The 22,421-nt window shown below is 39.3% G+C and overlaps 1 protein-coding gene across 2 annotated transcripts in view; it reads right to left on the bottom strand.

Moving 5' to 3' along the window:
* Positions 1-17,719, bottom strand: part of ARB2A (ARB2 cotranscriptional regulator A) — a 335,574-nt gene extending 317,855 nt beyond the window's left edge. For both annotated transcript variants that reach the window (XM_080924716.1, XM_080924717.1), the window contains exon 1: positions 17,583-17,719. The gene's annotated coding sequence lies outside the window, so the exon portion shown is untranslated. The remainder of the gene's footprint in view (positions 1-17,582) is intronic.
* Between the last annotated feature and the right edge of the window lie 4,702 nt (positions 17,720-22,421).

Below are 22,421 nucleotides of genomic sequence, written 5' to 3'. Positions count from 1 at the left end.
CTGCCATGGTGATCATGCGCTAACCCTCTAAAACTATAAGCAAGCCCCTAATAAGAGCTTCCTTTCTTTTTGACTTGGTCGTAGTTTCTTGTCACAGCAATAGAATAATAACTAAGACATGCCCCCACATCAATCGCTAATTATGAAAATGATTTACATTCTAGCCTCCAGTCAGATTTTATGAAGACATTTCTTAATTGGGTTGCCTACTCTCAGATGACTCTAGCTTGTGTCAAACTTACATCAAATTATCCAGTACAACCATTGAGTCATTTTTTATTACCCCCAAATTGTCTGATTCAAAACCAGAACAATGTATATAATTATTTCACTATAGCTATATTAATAAAGAATATGTTTTGATGTGAAGGTCACATTTAAAATTCACATTTAAAAAAAAATATATATGCATGTATTGCATGTGTGTGTGCTGAGTGTAGGTATGTGCATCATATACATCCAAAGGCCTGGGGAGATCCGAAGACAAACTGATTCCCTGGAAATGGAATCCAGGTTCTCTGAAAAAGCAGCAAGTGTTCTTAACACTGAGCCATCTCTGTAGACTCTAAATTCATATTTTAAGTATTTACATCCATGATTACCATAATTAAACAGTAATAAATCATCATTACTTTTTATTCTATACAAAGCAACCTAAAAATCCAGAGTACTTTATTGTGAAGATGCCATACCCTTACAGTAGCAGACAAATCAAGCACACACACAGCAGTGGTCTGTCTGTTGCTCCTGTGTCCCGCTTTAGACCTTACCTTCTGACTTATCTTCTGCGACTATAGCACAGTTGGTGAAGCTAAACCAGGAATATTATAAATTCTCAATTTAGCTTTACTAGTACAAATTCAGAGTAATGCCCTGCATGAACACAGATAAACACTACTGAAAATGCAGCCAGCAAGGCATCTGTACACTTGATATATATTTCCATGTGCACTAGACAGTTTATCTGATGGCGGTTAGGTTACAGGGAGTAATGGGGTAGAAGGTTTTTACTGATGGGAACTAGGATACAGCTGACATGTTGTGTACTTCATGATAACCACTGCAGTTTAAATGTGGCTTCCTAGAAATGCTTCAATACAAACGAAATTCAAAACATCTCAGCTTGAGGTTTTGTTCAGTGAACTACACAAAGCAATTATCATATCTTTATCTTGACCTTTCTATAATCCCAACAGAGAATCCACATGTATTATAAAGCTATAAACAACTTGTCATGTGTAATCTCTACCCAGTCAGCATTTCAAAACAGAAAACAGTAGACTGTTTGCCCACTTCGATCACGACACAGCGCGCATATAAACTGTGAGAACAATGCTAAAAGACCTATTTTTTCATGTTTGTTTGGTCTTGGGCAGGTATTAAATACAAACCAGATACAGGTAATATTGCCCCATATTCTGAATACACAGATGAACATACAAAGCATGGCCAAGGTCTTGTAAAATTGAGTTGATACCATCAGAACACTGGTTTGAATTGATCCTAGCCATAAAGAATCCATACTCAATAAGTGAGGGGATAGAGTTCAAAACTGACTTGCAAATGAGAGCTCACTAAGTAAAACTTGTACTGACAACTTATGAAGAACTAAACCCTAAAGACATTATAATTAAAACAGCAATGTGACATTTAGTAAAGGACAGCTCAAACAAATGCTAGGCAGCATCTAATTCCAAATCTATAGTGAGAGCTTAAGTATGTTTTGGGGTGAGTCTGTATGAGCACGTATGACCATCCACATGGGTGCTGTGTGAGAAGCTGAAAATGAAGCCATCAGACTAGAACAGGCACAGAAGACTCAGGGTAATACTAGGAGCCTTGGTACCTAGAAAATGGCAATTTCTACAGACAAAAAAGATATAATTATATGAGATGAAATTTTAGGTCAGAGTAGAAATACCTAACACAAAGTCATTAAAACTAAATCCTCACTTTCCTTGTATGATGGCACAACAGCTTCAGATAACAAACCTAGGTTTTGGATCTTTGTTCCACCATCCACTGGCTGAGTGAACTACCATGAAAGAATGTACATGGAGCCATTTTAACAACTACAAGTCCCTTTAGAAACACTGGTAATCCATATAAAACCAGAGGATGAGACAAAGTGGGTGACATGTCTGTAGTCCTAAAACTTGGGAGTTGACAGAGGATCACTAGCTCAAGGCCAGCCTGGGGTACATATTAAGACTATATTAGAAAAAGGGGATCAGAAATAATGGGGCTCCCAGCAAATTGTGCTCAGAATTCTAGGGGTAACAGTGGTCCACTGTATAAATGTGAAGGTAATATGTATCACTTACATGCATCCATGACAAAAACATAAAACACCCCAAGAAGCATCTCTGGTTGACTTGACTTTCTAAGATTATAATGAAAAAAGTCAGATAAAATGAAAACAAAATAAGTGCATTTATTTTACAATCCTTCCAAATTTTGTATTATTTTACTTCTTGTTGTTGTGGTAAAATACTGACCAAAACGAAATTAGGAAAGAAAGGGTTTATTTCATCATTCAAGTCCAAACATCACCAAAGAAAGTAAGGACAAGAACTCAAGGCAAGAGCCTAGAGCAGAAATGAAGCAAAGACCATGGAGGAATGCTACATACTGCTTTTTTATTATTCTGGAAACAGATTTTTTTTTCTTATAATGTATTCTGATTATCATTTCCCCTCCTCCAGTCCTTCTAACTCCTCCCACTTCCTCTCTTACCCAGATCCACCCCCTTTCTATCTATCATTAAAAAGTAAACAAGTTTCTGGGGAAACATAATATAATTAATATAAAATAATAAAACAAAAACATAACAGAATAGTACAAGACAAATAAATTGAAGAAAAAGAGCCCCAAAACAGGCACAAGAAACATATATAGACACAGAGATCGACTTTCAAGCATACACAGAAATCCCATAAAAAACACAAAATTGGAAGCCATAATATGTATGGAGCAATGGGATATATAGGGCAAAAAGAGAGAGAAAGAGAAATAAATGAAAAAAAAAAAAAAAAAAAAAAAAAGAAAAACAAGAGAGCAGCACACAGGAAACTCGGGGTCCCAATGATAGGTCCTGGATGGAGAGAAGAAAGGAGGGAGGCCACCAGGAGAGAGCTGTCATAGAGATGGTGCCACCAGAGAGCAGCCAACAAAGAGGGTAACATGTACAAAAGAGAAGAGGACTGGGAGCCCAGTACCTTACTTACAAAGAAATCAGCACCCCAAGCACCTATCTCCAGCACCCTCAGTACTGAGTCAGCAGTACTGTTAGTACTTAGCTCTGGAACTTAGCTGAGGACCACTGTGGAGTCCCCTGCAGTAGAAATAAGATGCTGATATCATCCTGACATCTTCAAGAAAGTCATAGAGCTTGTGGTGCACTCAGGTCTATCTCACAACCACATTGGCTGTGCACTTCTGTCTCAGTACAAATAAAACAAAACAGACGTGCTCACAGCTGAAAAGGAAAAGAAAAAGAAAAAGAATAGCATTGTGAGACAAGAAACCTCCAGGAGAGCTGTTGAGTATATTTTTTGTTGGCCATTTACTGTGGGGCATGCAGCCTGCCCTTAAGACTGGCTTGTTTGTCCAGTGAAACCCCCTTGGAGGAAACTACAGTTTCATCTGCAAATAGTTCCCACTTCGAGATTGTTTCCAGGCTCAGAATGCAGCTTGTGTCCACTTCTCTCAAGCCCATGGTCCTGTGCATCTGCCTCAGTCTCTGTGAGTTCATACGTGTGTCAGTCCTGCTGTGTTTAGAAGCCTTGTTTCCTTGGTGTCCTCCATCCTTCTGGTCATAGGGAGCTCCCACAATGTCAGAGCAGGACTGCATTACTGAATACGGCATCTACACAACTCGCTGAACGCGGGGAAGTCGAGATGGGGCTACCTAGAGCTACAGGCTAGTGTTCTTAGTACTTGACAGGACTCTGCATGCTATCAAAGGAAAATGTAAGCACCAACACAACTATTATCTGCAATGCTGCCCTGCCTATCAGATATGCTAGTACAATGGGGACACAAAGCTTGTGGGAACAACCTATCAATACTTGATTTAAGAGAAGGCCCATTCCATGAGATGAAATCCATGCCTAATACTGTTTGGGTGACCAAAAGCCTCAGACTAGATACCCCAGAGATCTACAGTGAAACCAAATATTACTTTCTGCAAAAGGAACATCGCAATAATGACATTCTCTTAATGACATTCGGCTATACTCATAGATAAGGGTTTTTACGTACTTTTACTAAAAAATACTCAGATATATGCATTATCACAGCTTCTAAACTGGCATTTGCTGAGGGTTGGTCCAATTCAAATAGTGAATACTGGCCCCCACGAACTGGTTGCCCACAACACAAGCAGATCTTCCTGTGCACCATGTGATGCCATGAGTTAGCAAATCCAGTCTCAGTCTCAGCTGTGTAGAGGAGACTGCTGCCTTCTACCTTTACTCTCTGACCCCATCCCCCAGGGATCTCAAAGGCCTTCCTGCCCCCACTTATCCTGGCCTCTAATGCCAGCCAGCATGTGTTCCCTTTGAACAGCTCAGCAAAGCAGGTAACACACAGCCACCACACTCTGAAAATTCAGACAGGAAACAGAAACCAAGGAACAAACACCCACTCGAAAAAAATAAAAAAATAAAAAAATTAAAAAAAGGAAGAAAGAAAAAAGAAAGGAAGGAAAGAAGGAAGGAAGGAAGGAAGGAAGGAAGGAAGCACAGAAAACATACAGAAATCAGCACCTAGACATTTTATCATAACAAACGCAGCTGCCTAAGCACCAACAAAAAAGCACATTCAACAATACCCAGGGCAATGTCCCCATTAGAACCCAGCTATCCTGCCAAAGCAGACCCCAGATATTCCAACGCACCTAAAGTACAAGAAAAAGACTATAAATGATCTTTTTTTAATATAATACAGGTCATTAAACAAAAATGAATAAATCCCTTTAAAAATTCCTAGAAATCACAAACAGTATAAGAAAATAAATAAAATCATTCAAGGCCAGAAAAAGGGTTCAATAAAAAAAATTTTTTTAAATGAGGGAATTCTGGAAATGAAAAATTTTGGAATTTGAATAGAAACTACAGAGCCAAATGTTACCAACAAAATACAAAAGAAGAAAAAGAGAATCTCATGTTTTGAAGATATAAAATATCCAGAAATTCTGGGACATTATAAAAAGACCAAATTTAAAAATAGTAGTAATAGGGAAGAAGGAACTCAACTCAAAGGCCCAGAAAGTGTTTTCAACAAAATCATAGAACATTCTCCTCAACTATAGAAAAGGATGTCTATAAAGGTACAAGAAGCACAGAAAACACCAAATAGACTGGACCAGAAAAGAAAGTCCCCTTGCCACATAATAGACAAACAGAACAAGAAAAGAATATTAAAAGCTACAAGGGGGAAAGACCAAGTAGCATCAAGGCAGACTGTTAGAATTAAACTGGACTGCTCAATGGAGACGTTAAAAGCCAGAAGGACCTGGAGGCATGTGCTACAGGTGCTAAGATACCACAGGAGCCAACCCAGACTACTGAACCCAGCAAAATTTTCAACCTTCACAAATGGAGAAAATAAGATATTCCATAATAAAGCCAAACTTAAGCAACATTTCTCTACAAATCCAGACCTACGTATGGTGCTAGAAGGAAAAATTCTAACCTAAGAAAGCAAAATATATACATGAAAACACAGAGAATATCATATCACACCAGCAAAAACAAGAGAAGGGAAATACACACACAATACCACTACTAGCACCACCAACAACAACAACAAAACAACAGGAATCAATAATCATTGATCACTGATATCTTTCCAGTAAAAAACTACAAACAAAGAAACGCATAGGTGGGAAAACAGGATCCACCCTTCTACTGTATCAAAGAAACAGACCTCAGCATCAAGGACAGACATTACCTCAGGATGAAGGGTTAGAAAAACATAGTCCAAGCAAATGGACCTAAGAAGCAGGCTGGTATAGCCATTTATTATCTAACAAAATAGACTTCAAGCCAAAACTAATCAAAAGATATAGGGAAGAAAACTACATACTCATTAAAGGAAAAAAAAATCAACCAAGATGACATTTCAATTCATAATGCCTATACCCCCAAACACAAGGACACCCACATTTGTAAAAGAAATACTACTATCACATATTATCCCTCAAACATGAATGGGGGGAACTTCAATATATCACCAATGGACAGGTCAAACAGACAAACACTAAACAGGAAAATACTGCAGATAACAGATGGGCCCTCAATCACAAAGCAAGTCTCAAAAGATTAAGAAAATTTCCTGTATCCTATCAGACTACCAGAGAGTAAAGCTGAATTTCAAAAACAGAAACAACAGAAAGCTTACAAACCCATGGAACCTGGACAATTCTCTATAAATGAATAAAAAAATGGTGAAGACAGAAATCTTGAAAGAAATTAAAGACTTTTTACAACTGAATAAAAATAATCTACCCAAACTTATAAGACACAATAAAAGCAGTACTAAGAGGCAAGATCAGAACCAAAAAACCTACATTAAAAAAACTGAAGTGATCTCAAACTAGCACACCCAAAAATCTCTATGAAAAGAAAAAACAAGTAATCATACCCAAGAAGAATAGACAGAAAAAAAAAAATCAAAGGGAAGGCTGAAATCAATAAAATAAAAACAAAGAGAATAAACAAAGAAGCAATAGAACAAAGTTGGTTCTTTCAGAAAAATCAACAAGATAGACAAACCCTTACTGAAACTAACTGAAAGGCATAGAGAGAATATCCAATTAAATAAATAAGAAACAAAGATAATGAAAGACCTCCACAGAGGGGAGACTCTCACTCAAGTCTCGGGATAACACGACCACCCAAGGACTCACAAGAGACCATCCTTGCTGTAATTACAGGAGGTTTTTTAATGAACCAGTGCACTGATTTTTTTTTTGCTTAATTGAACAACTTTATTTTAAAAAACAGAGATAAATGTGCAGATTTTAAAGGCATTTTTGCATAAAAGTATATGAATACATTTTTGTCAGTACTTGGTTTTTTTTAAAGGTTTGGTAGTATGCATTAAAATCTTACTAGTTACAATGAGCATAAAGTACATGTAAAACAAGATGTAACCTGAAAATAGCCAAAGTTTTCTTGGTGTGTAAAAATTAAGCATAATGATTTTTTTTTTTTTTTTTGGCTTTTGTTTTTCTTGAACTTCATATAGTCTGTGAGTTGTTTCTGGGTGTTCAGAGCTTTCTGGGGTTAGTATCCAATTATCAGTGACTGCATATTATGTCTGTTCTTTTGTGACTGGGTTATCTCATTCAGGATGATATTCTCTAGATGCATCCATTTTCTTAGGAATTTCATAAAGTCATTGTTTCTGATCGCTGAGTAGTATCAATTTTTGTATCCATTCATCTACTGAAGAACATCTGGGTTCTTTCCAGCTTCTGACTACTTATAAATAGAGCTGCTATGAACATTGTGGTGCATGTGTCTTTGTTGTATGTTGGAGTGTCTCTTGGGTATATGCCCAGAAGTGGAATAACTGGGTCTTCAAGTAGTACTATGTCCAATTTTCTGAGGAACCACCAGACCGATTTCCACAGTGGTTATACCAGTTTACAACCCCACCAACACTAGAGAAGTGTTCCTCTTTCTCTGCATCCACGCCAGCATCTGCTGTCATCTGAATTTTTGATATTAGCCATTCTGACTGGTGTGAAGTGGAATCTCAGGGTTGTTTTGATTTGCATTTCCCTGATGACTAAGGATGTCGAACATTTCCTTAGATGCTTCTCAGCCATTCGATATTCCTCAATTGAGAACTTTTTGGTTAGCTCTGTACCCCAGTTTTTAATAGGGTTGTCTGATTCTCTGGTGTCTAGCTTCGTGAGTTCTTTGTATACCTTGGATATTAGGCCTCTATCTGATGTGGAGTTGGTAAAGATCTTTTCCCATTCTGTTGGTTGCCGTTTTGTTTTCTTGACAATGTCCTTAGTCTTACAGAAACTTTGCAATCTCATTAAGTCCCATTTGTTAATCTTTGACCTTAGAGCATGAGCCATTGGTGTTTTGTTCAGGAAATTTTCTCCTGTGCCTATGTGTTCTAAGGTTTTCCCTACTTTCTCTTCTAATAGTTTCAGTGTACCTGGTTTAATGTGGAGATCTTTGATCCACTTGCACTTGAGCTTTGTACAAGGAGATAAGAAATGGTCTATTTTCATTCTTCTGCATGCTGAGTGCCAGTTGGACCAACACCATTTGTTGAAGAGGCTGTCCTTTTTCCATTGAATGTTTACACCTCCTTTGTCAAAAATCAAGTGACCATATGTGTAAGGGCTCATTTCTGGATCTTCTAGTCTATTCCATTGATCCATGTGCCTATTTCTGTACCAGTATCATGCAGTTTTTAACACAAGTGCCTTGTAATATAGCTTGAGGTCAGGGATGGTGATTCCCGCAGATGTTTTCTTGTTGTTGAGGATGGATTTCACTATTCTAGGTCTTTTGTTATTCCAGATGAAATTGCACATTGCTCTTTCCAACTCTATGAAGAATTGGGTTGGAATTTTGATGGGGATTGCATTGAATCTGTAGATTGCTTTTGGTAGGATGGCCATTTTTACAATGTTGATCCTTCCAATCCATGAGCATGGGAGATCTTTCCAGTTTCTGAGATCTTCTTCGATTTCCTTCTTCAGAGATTTGAAGTTCTTGTCATACAGGTCCTTCACTGGCTTAGTTAGAGTCACATCTGATTTTTATAAAGAAGTCATAAATACACACTGGAAAAAAGACAGCATCTTCAACAAAATGGATGCCTAGGAAAGGACGACTACAAATAGGTCTATGTTTATCACCCTGCACAAAACTCAAGTCCTAGTGGATCAAAGATCTCAACATAAAATTGAAGACAATGACCCTGATGGAAGAGAAAGTGGGAGACAGCCTCAAATGCACTGGCACAGGAAAAGACTTCCTGAACAGAAACTGATAGTGCAGACACTAATATCAACAATTAATAAATGGGACCTCTTGAAACTGAAAACTTCTGAAAGGTAAAAGACACTGCCAATCAGACAAAATGGCAGCCTTCAGAATAAGAAAAGATTTTTACCAACTCCATATCTAATGGAACTAATATACAAAATACATAAAGAACTCAAGAAACTAGATATAAAATACTGCAATAAAAAATAGGATACAAATCTAATCAAAGAATTCTGAATAGAAGAATGTCAAATAGCTGAGAAACACTTAAATGTTCAACAGACCTAACCATCAGGGAACTGAAAATCAAAACTACTTTGAGATTCCATCTTACACTTGTCAGAATGGCTAAGATCAGTAGCATAAGTGACAGCTCATGTTGGTGAGACTATGGAGCAGGGAAAACATGCCTCCATTGCTGATGCAAATGCAAATTTACACAGCCACTATAGAAATCAGTATGTCAGTTCCTCAGAAACTGGGGTGTCAATCTCCCTCAAGACCCAGCAACACTTCTTGTGTATATGCCCAAAGGATATTACATCCCATTACAAGGACACTTGCTCAAATATGTCAAAGAGGAGGCAATATATTTGAAGGAAAGAAGTGGGGGTGGGGGGAACATGGGAGGGTTTGGAAGGAGAAAATGGATGGGAGAAATGATGCAATTATAATCTCTTTTTTAATTTTGAAAACACCAGAATGCACATGAGAGTGTATACCAGTAAACTACAGGCATGATGATGGTGCAGATACACTGATTGTGACAAATGTACCACTTGGTTTAAGCAACTTTCTTAGTAGGGGATGCCTAGGTGGGTGAGACAAGAGCACTGACAAAAGGGATATCATGCATGCACACCGAGGCTAGAGAGACAAGAGATCTCTGTATTCTCCACCTCAGTGTGCTGTGGACCTAAAAGTACTTACAAAATAAAGTGTACTTGATGTCTTCTTCATAAAAGAAACTGAGGTAAATGAATAATATCTTTTGAGGAAATTAAATCTTATATATTACCAAAAACCAAAAATAAGGCTGAGAATGTAACTCTAAACCCTTTGGTGGGGGCAGAGAGCTAGTAAGACTGGTAACCCAAGGTCTAGCTCTAAAACCAAAATCAATTAGATGTGATACCTTCCATCAGCCACTCCTTAGTAGATCATACAAGAAAACTGCCCAGACCCAGGACCAGCTAGCCTGGAGAATGTTGTAGGCGTGCCTGTAGCTGCACCACTCAAAGGCAGGCTGATCTCTGAGTTTGAGGCCAGCCTGGCCTACATAGTGAGTTCCAGATTATCCAGGGTTACACAGGGAAACCCTGTCTCAAAAAACCTAGCCAACAACAAAAACATGAAAAGCAAGAACAAATTTCTGAAAGTTGTCTTCTGACCTCCATATGTACTACATGTGTGCTGAGGCAAACATGCATCCACACTAACACAAGCATGTACTTGCTAAATACATACGTAGTTTTAAACAAAATAAGAATAAATCTTTAGCAACAACAACAAAGGTGTATCTTATAAAACTAGTCAGACAAAAGGCCATAAGGTAAATCCTTCCAAATTCATGTATTAGAACATAAGATCCCAGATGTATAGTCATCAATAAGTCACTAGGTCATATGCACAAAGCACTCCAGAATGGGAGTCATCCCTTCAAAAGCAAGGCCCAAGAGTTAGGAAGATGGCTCAGTAGGCAAGGCACTTGCCATGCACACAAAAGGACTGGAGGTGGGACCACAAGAGCCAGGAAAGTGCTAGTCAGGCTGGCAGCCTGCCTCTTATCCAACACTCAAGTAGTAGAGGCAGGGCATAGTTGAGCAAGGCTGGCTAGCTAAACTAGCTGTATCAGTGAACTCTGGGTTCAGGTAGGCCAGTCTACTGCCTCTGACCTCTACATGCTCATGTACATGCACACAGATATGTACCCACACACAAGTAAACATGAAAACACAAGCACACACACCAGATGTATCTACAACGTTAACTTCTAGAACTTTTAAGTTCATAGTTCCTTAGCCTTAGTAAGAGCCCAACATATAGATGATTTATTTCAATAAATTACTGGCATGTAACTTCTACCTAAAGAAACTTCTCTTAATAGTATTCACCAGATATTCGATACTTAAAAGAGAAAATACTAACAGGAAGCAGAGTAAGAACCTACTCTCAGACAAATGCCTAGTCTCTTACACACACACACACACACACACACACACACACACACACACATACATGATTTAAGAATTGTTTGAATATGCAAGAACAAAACAAGCTGTCATTCTATATATACCCCACCATTGTATGCTGGCTGTCAGAAGTACAGAAAGCAAATGAAAAAAAGAACTGTAATCAAAAAGTTATACTAAAGAAACTAATTCCAACTGTCTTCATTCATACCAGGATTTGACTTATTTCATGAGAGGTGATGTAAGAATCAGATGTGTATATGGAAAGGGCATGGATGACTGATGGCTATGATATCCTCCAAAATGTCCCCCAGTGAGACCCAGCTAACCCCAAAGAGTCATAACCTCCAACACCATGTAGAGCTGGCTTGGGTAACCAATATCTTTGATTTATGTTACAAAGGATTGCAGTGTTTATTTGGGGCATTCCCTCCCTATATCTACCCATTCCTCCTTCCCCTCCCTCCTTCCCTGTCCCTCTCTCCTGCCCCTTCCAGTCTTCTCTTTCTCAGTTGACTAGGTCTAGAACAGTCATGTTATGACCAGTCCTATCAAGAACTCTACATTTTTAAGGGAGGCTTCCTGCCAAGAGCTTGGAGTAGATCCTACAGAGTCAAATTACACACTAAAGTAGCCCCAGCTGACATCTTAATCTCAGGGCTTCCCAGCTAAAAAGTTCCTAAGTCTCTGACATTGTGAGGCTGTTTGAGATGATAAAGGCTTTGCTTTAAGCCGCTAAATTTGGGGATAATTTATTACACAGCAATAGGCAACATATATTTAAATCCGTAATGAACTAGTGAATGTCGCTTAGGCTTCCAGATTCATTAGTTCTCATCAGCATTAAATTGCCTAGTGATTTTCCAATTCAACAGCAATTTATATTCCATGTGAGGAAGGAGCCTCCTTTAGATTTGCTGAAACATGAATAGTATCTTTAACTTACTTTCGATTTCAAAACAAACAATAAAACATTGATGTAAAATTTGGTATTTTTCAGCAATGAGTTGATCTAGATGAAAATCTGTATTCGTTTGAGAATTTAGAAGAAACAGAATGAAAATGGGAGGACGAAAACTTGCATTTTTAATTAAAACAGTTAAAAACACAAACACATGCTTGTTTTCATAAAAATTTAACAAGTTTCTTGTTAAGAAAAGTATTCAGAATAAACAAACTTGTTTTAAACAGTTTATTTTCAATGATAAAACTGAAAAGTCCAGTTTTTTTGTTTCTAAAGTATTCCTGATACACATAAAATTCTCCCCATTGCTGTCATTGACAGTTTTCAAAGCACGAATTCCTAGTTCTAAATAATACTCTGATCAATACTACCGTCAAACACATCAGTACACACTGACTTAGTAAATTGACCATCTATTTACAAGATTATTCAATAGTCTTATAAGAGCAGGAAATAGATTTTCAGCATGCTCTGATCCTGGAGTAAAAGGGTCCATATTAGTAGCTCTAACATACTTAGCCCATTACTATTACTTACTTCCTAAAATACTAGCTTGTCCTAAATGTCTAACAAAACCCAGGCCCAGAAAGTAGCAACAACAACAACAACACACACACACACACACACACACACACACACACACACACACACACACAAAATCAAGTCTGGAGATATAAAGCTAACCTAATTTAAATTCTATGAAATATTCCTTTACTTGTTGTATCTGACATCTGTTAACTATCAAGCCCTAAATATAACTCAATTCCTTTTAACGTTAGTTAAAAGGAAAAACCATATTTTAAAGATATTCTAAAGCTAGACAGCTCAATAGTTAACAGCATTTGCTTCTCTTCCAGAGAACCAGAGTTCTGTTTCCAGCACCTACGCCAGGTACTTAGAGCTGCCTGTGACTCCTGTTCCAGTGGAATTCAACACCCTCTTCACACAAAGCACAGACACTTCACCCTCACACAGACACTCATCCAATATAGAAACAAAAATAAAATTAAAACTATAAAAAAATACAATTAAGATATTCTAAACAGCATGGTTCTTTAAATGTATGATTTATCTTACTGTAATATAGACATCCTCGATTAAGTTATTTTCAAATGTAGAAATAAAATTGCTCTGGACATTCCTAGTGCACTGCACAGACATAGTATTGCTATATCGTCTTTCCTTTTCTGTTACCTTTGTTTCTTACTCAATCACTTTACATGGTATATAATCTACAAGTCTTCACTGGATCCCTCCTCCTCTATTTCTTGTTTCACCTGTTTGAATAATTTCAGATGAAGACCACATGAAACCTAACCACGCACACACACATGCATTTGCATGCACAAGCACACGAGACTATCCACTCACTAGTATTTTAGTCTGCTATAACAAAATTCATAGGCAGTGGTTTAACAACCGTGAATTTCTCAAGTATTAGAATGACCAACAAGATGATTCTATGCTAAAGGCTGTCTTCTTGCAAACTACATTCTTGCTAGAGGGAACTCTGGAGTCTGTCCACAATGACACTAACCCTGTGAAATCAGGGCCCTACTATGTCCTCAATTAACCTTTTCCAAACACACTATTTGGAATTGGAGCTTCCACGTATGGACTGGGTGGGAGGAGAAAACTGAATTCACGTAATTCTGCCTGTGACCTCCTCCAAACCACATTCTTATCACATACAAATTCATGTTGTTCGAATAAACCCAGAAGTCTTAACTTACTTCATAATCAATGCTAAAATTTAATGTCCAAAGTTATAGCTAACAGATATGGGTAAGATATGAGGTACAATTTTCCCCTAAAAAGAAACGTTCCTCTGTATCAGTGAAGCTGTGAGAACAGATAAGTTCTATACCTTACAAACACAATGGGTAGAAGCGTCCTTGGGGGACTCCTAATGGTGGGAGCAAGAGTGTCTCTGACTCTTTTGCCTGCTTTTGGGACCCTTTTCTCCTACTGGGGTTGCTTTGTCCAGCCTTGATAAGAGGGGATGTGACTAATCTTATTGTGAATCGATAAGTCAGATTGATATCCTTGGGAGACCTGCCATTTTCTGAAGAGAAACAGAGAGGAGGAAGTCAGGGAGAGAGGAGGGGGGAAGTAAGACTGGGAGGGGAGGGAAACTGTGGTGGAGTGTAATATATGAGAGAAGAATAAATTAATATAAAAAAGCAAAGGTAGGGACCGACTGGGATAGCTCAGTTGGTAGAGTGCTTGCTGGATAGTCAAGAAACTCTGGGTATGGCCAGCACTGCATAAAACCATGGAGGCAGGAGCAGGAGGATCAGAAGTTAAGTTCATCCTCAGCTACAGTGTGAGGGTAGGCTAGGCTATAGGAAACCTTGCCTCAAAATACAACAATGCATATGCACGCCTGAACTCCTAGCCAAGGTGACTGGGGACACACTCCCTCGCCCACTTCCCCTTGCCTTTCCAATCTGCGGCTCTATAGTGCCTGTCACTTGACTGTTGGGTCCATCTATTGTTATTACTGATGTCCTTTGTCATTGTCCATCTGCACACAACAGACCGCTTTACCATTAAAGCCTATCTTTACTCTTCCTCACCTGTTCTCCTCCCAGCTAGCAAACAAGGTTGTCCGCTTCACAGGTACATCCTTTTCCTCTCAATTAAAGACGAAAGCAGCAAAGCAAGGCACAGAGATCTTTGGTTTCTCTGAGCTGTTCTCATCATAATGTGATATTGAAGTTTTGTTCATTGTACAAAGGAGACTTTAAGGTTCTGTTTTTGTTTTTGTTGAATTTCTAAGTATGGGGTATAGATACTGAGCCTACAGTCGTTTGAGGGCTTTTACTATTATAGAACTTTAACGTTTAAAAAAAAAAAAACCCACATGGTGCTAGGCATCTTAAAAGGCAATCCAATACTTTAAAATATCACAAATCTTAAATTAACAAGCTTGCAACATATAGCTCAGTGCTAAGGAAGGGGCTAAGGTCCTCACTACCCTCTTCAAGGGCATGCCCTCAACGATGACAAAAACCTCCTAGTAATACCAGATGGAAACGTCAGCAAGGAACTGATTCTTCTCCATGGCACTTCTCTGAGGGCCCAACCTTGAAAGATGAACATTAAAGATGCAAACTATTCCAAATTACCATTTAACCGGTTTCATTTAAGGATATATAACCAGAAGAAAGGAAAGTATAGCAAACAGATGCTTATGCGCACATCAACACATTTACAGTAGTAGCCAAAAAAGTAAAAGCAACTTAAGTATCCACAGATAAACAAACAGAGAAAAGTTGATACATTTACACAGTGATCATTATATTCAGCTTTTAAGGGGAGGACATTCTGACATATGTGATAACACAGTTGAAACTTGAAGACATTGTCCTAAGTTAAATCAGCCAGTCACAAAAAAGGACAAATGCTGTATGAGTACATTCATAGGGTACGTCCACCATGGTCAGAGTCACAGACACAGGAAGAAGCTCCGTTGTTGCCAGGGGCTAAAGATAGCTGGCAATGAGAAGGTAGTATTTAATAAGTACAGAGTTCATCTAGGAAAAATGAAAAAGTACTAAGGACAAACAGCAATGATGGTTATACACCAACATGAACATAATTTGTATTACTGAACTGAAGACTTGAAAATATTGCTATTCTTGTTTGTCGTTGTTGTTTTTCAAAGCAGGATTTCCCTGTATGACAGTCCTGACTGTCTTGGAACTCATTCTGTAGACCAGGCTGGTCTCTAACTCACAGACATCCTCCTGCCTATGCCACCAAGTAAAATATTGTCTTAGGTACATATTACTATAATGACAAAGAAAATGAAAGTAAAATTGGTAGAAAGGAGAGACATATTCACTAAATACTAACACTATTGGGCAAACCCAATCTAACAAAAACAAAGGGCAACTTACATTACATCATGTGACTAAATGTTAGTAATTCTGCTCAGTAAAGAGCACAGAAGTACCTTTCATGTACTGACCCTAGATTCTCCTCCCAAAGTTAAGTTGGTGGTCAATAAATACGATCTCTCATAAACATAACAAGCCACTGAAAATTCATTCTCCAGACTATTAACCCCTTTACTTTTATTATTCCAAGCGATAACAAATGTGTTACAACCTCAGAGCCTTTGTACTCACCTAAACCATACCCCCATAACTATAAAGTCCAGTTTCTCACTAATTTGGATCTCTACGCAACAGCCCCTTCTCCCCACCACTTGCTTCATTTTTCCTCATGAGCTTCCTCACTACTGTTTATGCATCTACATGAGGATTACTCTCCACCCACTAGAGCAAAAGCACCAGCAACTCAGGACTCTCTGTATTGTTCGCTACTTACTATCTTCTCTGAACATGGCACATGACCTGACATACTGCCACATACTGTCAGTGGCTAGTCAATACAGCTAAATGAATGAACAGATCGATGCTCACAGCTTTATAAATTCTATTTTCCTCCTGGCTTGCATAGACGTACAGCTGTAGGCACAGCCAAAAAGCCATTCCAAGCAGCCCTTCAGTTCTAATCTTTCCGACAAGACCCCTAGTTTAAAGTAGCAATGCTTACAGAATGAACTATAGCAGCACTGACAATGAAAACTGAACTTAGTCTGAGAATGAACGGGTGTATCTGTCCCTCACAAGACAGGAAAAAGAGTAAAGAGAATCAGAATACTTTGGCAGTTCTTTAAGACAAAACCAAACCATGAACGTTAAGACCACCGCCACAATGGACCTAGTTCAAAAGTGGTCCAGAACTCTGAACTTTCCCCAATACAGCTTTTTTGAGGACTTGGTGGAAATGGACAGTACGATTTGTCTTTAAAATACAGCCCAAACACTCTTAAACAGAAGTTACTTGACTCCAAAGACAGACACTTTGGGAAAACGAGGAGCACGTGAGGTGGTCTGCTTCTGAATGTAATTTACAGAAGAATGTAAACGTCCTACTAACGTTTATATGATACAAGTTTTTGGAGGCCATTTTATAACTACACTTCAATGTTTGTTATCAATGTATGCTGCAACTTTAGCGGTTGACACTGTATGAAAATGAACAACTACAAACAACTTCAAGCAGACAACTGCAATTTGTAAGTGGAGGGTCTCTTCCTCTATCTAAGGTATATCTGGTGACAAGCAGAGCCTCAGGGACTCGGACACAGGCTAACCACCCCAGGTCACACGTGTTCCTCCTGCTTGGAGAGTGGAGAAGGCAGGTGAGGCAGCCCTTTTGCAAGATCTCGCACATAGGTGAGAGAAGTAAGTGGGCCAGAGTCGATTAGTGGCTTCTGACAAGTCAAGACCCCAGCGCCAGCATCCCTCCCGAGTCCCAGCCAGGCCAGCCCCTCCGGGGTCCCGTCCGTGCGGCGGCTCACAGAGGTGGCCAGTGGAGCCCTACCTGAGCTCGGTCCCCAGCTGCAAGGCTAAGAGGGTAGGCGCCAGGAGGCGTGGCCTTTCAGCTCTCTGGGCGAACTCCCCGGTGCCTGTCTTCCACTTTCTCGAGATCCTTTCTCGAGGTCGGCGCCCGACCAACTTTGAGTTGCACTTCCGGGGTCTGCAGGGGAGTTAGACGTCATTACGCATGCGACCGCCGCAGCGCCAAGAACCCGGAAATGGGCGGGGCGGGCCTCTGGAATCTGTTCCTGAGGCTCTGGAAGAGGGAAGCCTGTGGTGCATTATTGACATTGGCGAGTGTCCTTGTCTTACTCTGCTATCCTAGGCTATCCTGAAGCCTCGTTCTGGAAGAGAATTTCAGTATTCTCTATGATACTGGCCTTAAGCGAATCTCCCATGTCCGTCCATGGTTTATTTGACTTAACCCTGCCCGTGATACTCAAGTTGAAACAGGAGGCCTATGTTTGAAAGATTGTATTTATCACAAAATTCAGACAGAAAGTTAACCCTAATATCCTAATCAGAGCTGACTAAAATGGAAAGTATGTTGGCGTTCTGTTTATCCAAAACAAGTCTGAAAGATTCTTTACAGTAAAATCGGAGTGAGCAATGGACACAAATGATTTTAATATCTTACATGGTATTCTGATGTCTTCTTTTAAATTCCAAAACCATTGTTTTGCCAATTAATGCCAAAGCATGTACTGGAGACACAAAGCTATAACTGACTCGAGGAAAGCTGGTAGCTAGCAAACCTTTATAATATTTTCAGAGAGAACGTTCCAGAATTCTTAAAAGTATACTGTACCTCACTCCCATAATGTGTACCTCTTAATCTCAACTCCTGCTTCCTTCAGGACAAAGGGCAATTCGATTTATTGGCAGTGTGCTCTTACCCACTAAAATGTCAATTGGATGAAGTCAATGACTGTATCTTGTCTTTTAAGGTGTCCTCAACCAGGACAAATGCCTGTCACAAGATATACAATAAACATACTGTGAATAAGTTAATGTCTACTATACTAGGTGGAGAAACTTAGTGGGACGTCATGGGCGTGGTAAGGATGTGGGTTGAAAACTCACTGCAATAAGACAAGAATGCCTGGGGGACGGCCATTATAACACTTTAGGGGTTCATTTCAGGCTGCAGCTGAAGTGGTTTGTAGGATAAAACTTTCAACTGAAGAAAAGCTTTGTATACAATAATCAATTTGAATTTTGTGCTTCACACACGGTTTTGGTTTTTTTTTTTATGAAAACATATTTTCATTTTGGTAGACTGAACAAAATGAACAAGCTCATTAAAAAATAAGCCTGAAAGGGCTCAAGAGAGAATTCATCTGTTAAGAGCACCTACTGTTCCTCCAGAGAACCTGGGCTGGGCTCACAAATTCCTATAGCTTCAGTTCCAGAGGATCTGATGCCCTCTGGCCTCTAGGGCCTGTGCACACAAGTGGCTCACATAGGCTCACACTGGCACACACACAAAAATCTAAAATCATCAAGATAAACCTCCTATAAATAGATAATCCATGTCTAACCATGAAAAAAAAACACTGGACAAAATATGTAAATACTGCTTCTTCAGTCAACATCACAATAAAGCCTGCACTGAAACTATCAAGAACTAAGAGCTTTCAAGTGAAGTGGAAACTTAAGGATCCTTCCAAAAGTAAGTTGCGTTTGGATGGTGTTTTGCTACAGCAAACACTCGAAGGAGTCTCTTCCAAAAGTGGATTCAGGTGAAAGGATAAGGAACACTTGTTAAGAAAAGTTTCACTGAAGCAGTCACAGAAGAAAGCATGTAAAGAAGTAAGCATGTAAAAGAACACGTGATGAGTGATTCTCGGCTAGTTACATGCATGTATTGGTCTCCCTTACATTGCATAGTTGAGCTCTATTTGTTGAGACTCCATAGAAATGCAGTAAAAAAAAATTCTAGTGGTGTACTTGTTTCCTGCCACCTCTTCGGATTGGCAGAGTGATGTCATCTGAGACAGACCTGTGTGCTGAGGCTAGACCCATGGAAAGCACGTGATGTTTGGAGGCTATAAATAGAACTGACAGTGACAGAGGCTGAGCCAGGCTTGCTCTTAGAGCTAACTGTGTGGTGATTGCTGGTCTCCTCTCTTCTCTTCACTGAGAGACGCATGGCCAAGAACTTTTCCTGGAGTTTCCTCCTGGTCCCTCCTGCTGTCTCTGCTAGGTAGTGCTACAGCTTCTGATTCCTATTTGCTATCCCAACTCTACAGAACTGGACTGCTGCTGTGTCTATGAACTGTGTGAATGGATTGAGCTGCAGCTTCAGACTGCTGTGAACTGAGCTGCAGACTTCCAGACAGACACAGATGGGAGTTGCTCCAAAGAACCATTCTCCATGACAGTCCACTTTCCCAGATCCTTTCTTTTCTGCTACCTCCGGTGGGTGATGAAACAAAGGAGGTTAAAGTATTTTAAAACCACAATGAAAATAGGATTTGATTCAGTGTATCTGACTTCATGTTGAGATCATTGATCAATTTGGACTTGAGCTTTATGCAAGGTGATAAATATGGATCTATTTTCATTCTTCCATTTATTCCATAAATCCCATTTATTGAAGCTGCTTTCCTTTTTTCTACTGTATGTTTAGTGGCTTCTTTGTTAATGATCATGTCTCCATGGGTGTGTGGGTTTATATCTGAGTCTTCAGTTCTATTCCACAGATTGACCCGTCTGTCTCTGTATCAATACCATGCCATCTTTACCACTATTGCCCTATAGTACAGCTTGAGATCAGGAATGGTGATTGCCCCATGAGATCTTTTATTATTGAGAATTGGTTCGGCTACTGAGGAGTTTTTGTTACTCAATAAAAAGTTGAGAATTTCTCTTCCCATATCTGTGAAGAATTGTGTTGGAATTTTGATGGGGTTGCATTAAATCTGTAGATTGCTTTTGGTAAGATGACCATTTTTGTTATGTTAATCCTACCAGTCCATGAGCATGGGAGATCTTTCTATCTTCTAAGGTCTTCTATTTCTTCTTCAGGGATTTGAAGTTCTTGTCCTGTAGATCTTTCACTTGCTTGGTCAGAGTTACATCAAGGTATTTTATACCACTTATGGCTATTGTGAAGAATGTTGTTTCCGAAGTTCTTTCTCAGCCTGTTTATCATTTGTATAAAGAAAAGCTACTTATTTGGTTGAGTTAATTTTATATCCCGGCTACCTTGCTGAAGTTGTTTATCAGCTGTAGGAGCCGTCTAGGGAAATTTTGGGAGCTGCTTATGTACAGTATCATATCATCTTCCAATAGTGATACTTTTACTTCTTCCCTTCCAATTTGTATCACCTTGATCTCCTTTTGTTGTCTAATTGCTCCAGCTAGAACTTCAAATACTCTATTGAATAGATAGGGAGAGAGTGGACAACACTGTATTGTCCCTGATTTTAATGGGATTCCTTCTAGTTTCTCTCCATTTAATTCGATGTTGGCTGTTAGTTTGCTATATATTGCTTTTGTTTATATTTAACTATGTGCCATGAATTCCTGATTTCTCCAAGACTTTTGTTGTGTTTTGTAGAAAGCTTTATCAGCATCTAGTGATGACTTTTTTCCTTTAGTTTGCTTATACAGTGTATTTTATGGATTTTTGTATATTGAACCATCCCTGCATCCCTGGACCAGGAAAATGAATAGAAATATTCAGTCTTAGGGGTGGGAGGTTGGAGGGCCCTCTAAAAAGTACAGAGACCCAGGAAGTAAGAGACTCTCAGGACTCAATGGGGGTGACCTTAGTCAAAATGCCCAACAATGTGGGGAGGGAGCTCGAAGAGTCCACCTCTAGTAAATGGACAGGGCCTCAAGTGGAGGGATGGGGTTACCAACCCAGAGTCAAACTTTCTGACCCAGAATTGTTCCTGTCTAAAAGAGCTTCAGGGACAAAGATGGAGAAGAAACTGAAGGAAAGGCAGTCCAGTGACCAGCCCAACTTGGAATTCATCTCATGGGGGGTGGGAAGTCACCAAGCCAGACACTATTACTGATGCTATGATATGCTTACAGACAGGAGCCTAACATGGCTGTTTTCTGAGAGACCCTACCAGCAGCTGATTGAGACAGAGCAGATACTTACACTCAATCATTGGACTGAAGTTGAGGGCTCCTACGGTTGAATTGGGGGAAGAATTGAAGAAGCTGAAGGGGAGGGTAACCACATAGGAACACCAGAAGTCTTAACTATGACTCGTATGACCCCAGGGAGCACACAGAGACTGAACCACCAATCAGGCAGCATACATGGACTGGTCAGAGGCCTCTGGAACACATATAGCCCAGGGTCAGACCTTAGTGGGAAAAGGTGAGCCTAATGATTGAGGCCCCAGGAAAGGGTAAGGAAATGTTTAGAGGAAGAACACCCTTTCAGAATCAAGGGGGAGGAGGAATGTGAAGAGGAACTGTGGGAGGGGGAACTGGGAGAAGGGGCAAAGTCTGGAATGTAAATAAATAAAATAATGGAAAAATATGTTCTGAAAAAATTAAAGTTACAATCAAATGATGCTTTCACTACTGTATCTTAGAAAAATGAATGAAATGAACAGTGAAATCTAGATAAAAGTGTAAAGGTATTTGTAATAATGATTTTAGAAACTATGTCAAAATATGAGTGGTTTGACCTTCCAATGTCATACAAGACAAAACAACACTCAAAGATGAAAAGAATGTACTATTATTCTATAATAAACTGCTTGCCACCGACACAAATGGGTGTTGTATCCAACATCAAGAGCTATGCTGGAAGGATTCTTTACTGTAACTCCTGAGTCTTTCAGATAATTCCTGAATTTTAGAAAGAAAAATA

The sequence above is a fragment of the Micromys minutus genome (genome assembly GCF_963924665.1).
Source record: "Micromys minutus genome assembly, chromosome: 11".
NCBI lineage: Eukaryota > Metazoa > Chordata > Mammalia > Rodentia > Muridae > Micromys > Micromys minutus.
Note: the sequence above shows the minus strand (reverse complement) of the source record. Positions and strands in the feature narration are given on the sequence as shown.